The following is a 1509-nucleotide window of genomic DNA, read 5'->3' on the forward strand; positions in this document are numbered from 1 at the left end:
CAAATACCACTGATGGACTGTTAGAACTCTGTTACTTTATGCTTAGAGAAGCAGCATGGCTCAGTGGAAAGAGCATGGCCATTGGAGTCAGAGGTCATGGGTTCAAATCCTGCTCCGCCAATTGTCAGCTGTGTGACTTTGACCAAGTCCCTTAACTTCTCTGTGTTTCAATTATCCCATCTGTAAAATGGGGATTAAGACTGTGAGTCCCCCCGTGGGACAACCTGATCACCTTGTAGCCTCCCCAGCACTAACAGTGCTTTGCGCATAGTAAGTGCTTAATAAATGCCATTATTATTATTATTATTCCCCTCTCAGGATCATCCCTGGAGAGTTTCCAGTACTCTACCAGTCTCGGCTACAGAAGGGAGAGTCAAGCAGAGGCCTGTCCATTCCATTCCTATCTTTGGCAGCGGCTAGTGAGTGGAAGGCAACCTGCTACAAGTCAAAACTCACCTGAGCTGGGCAGCCGCAGCACAGCAGAGAGTCGAGGGTGGAGACTCAAGTTTACTTTGCAGAAGGCAATGGTAAGCCATTTCCATATTTTTACCAAGAGAACTCTATGGATACACTCCCAGAATGATTGCAGATGGAGGTTGGGCATTCCGGGAGAGAGCCGCTATGGGTCGGAAACGACTCGACAGCTTAAGACTCGACAAGCCTTGTGATTGTCCTTTCAGAAATACTGCAAGACCTAGTGGAAAGAGCACAATCCCAGGAGTCAGGGGGTCAGGATTCAAGTCCTGGTTCTGCCATCTGCTACTGTGTGGCCTTGGGCAAGTCACTTAACTTCTTGGAGCTTCCATTTCCTCATCTCTATTTGTACAGATTTATTACTCTACTTGTACATATTTACTATTCTATTTATTTTGTTAATGATGTGCTTATAGCTTTAACTCTAGTCTGATGATTTTGACACCTGTCTACACGTTTTATTTTGTTGTCTGTCTCCCCCTTCTAGACTGTGAGCCCGTTGTTGGGTAGGGACCGTCTCTATATGTTGCTGACTTGTACTTCCCAAGTGCTTAGTACAGTTCTCTGCACACAGTAAGCGCTCAATAAATACGATTGAATGAATGAATCTCTAAAATGGGGATTCAATGCCTGTTCTCCCTTCCTCTTAATCTGTGAGACCCATGTGGGACAGGCACTGTGTTCAACTTGATAGAATCTATCCCAGAACTTAGCAACAGTTCTTGACAGACAATAAGCACTTAAAAAATACCACCATTATTATTTGTGTCTCTCCCCCTCTAAAATGAAGGGAAAGATCAAGCCAGGGAAATGCAAAGTAAATAGGCCCTCAGCTGGTTAAATAGTCCCATCTCCTGGCAGATGGACCTTTTTTGACCTTTTTTTTTTTTTGGTGCTTGTTAAGCTCTCATATGCACCAGGCACTGTACTAACCACTGGTGCAGATAAAAAATAATCAGGTTGGACATAGTCCATGTCTTATAGTCTTAATCCCCATTTCACAGATGATGATGATGATGATGGTATTTGTTAAGC

General features: G+C 43.9%; 1 non-coding gene across 1 annotated transcript; it reads left to right on the plus strand.

Moving 5' to 3' along the window:
- Window positions 1-308: 308 nt before the first annotated feature.
- LOC119929341 lies at window positions 309-446 on the plus strand. The gene has a single exon (XR_005451469.1). It is a non-coding gene; the product is annotated as a small nucleolar RNA SNORA7 (small nucleolar RNA).
- Window positions 447-1509: the final 1063 nt, after the last annotated feature.

Source organism: Tachyglossus aculeatus, chromosome 5 (assembly GCF_015852505.1).
Source record: "Tachyglossus aculeatus isolate mTacAcu1 chromosome 5, mTacAcu1.pri, whole genome shotgun sequence".
NCBI classification, from domain to species: domain Eukaryota; kingdom Metazoa; phylum Chordata; class Mammalia; order Monotremata; family Tachyglossidae; genus Tachyglossus; species Tachyglossus aculeatus.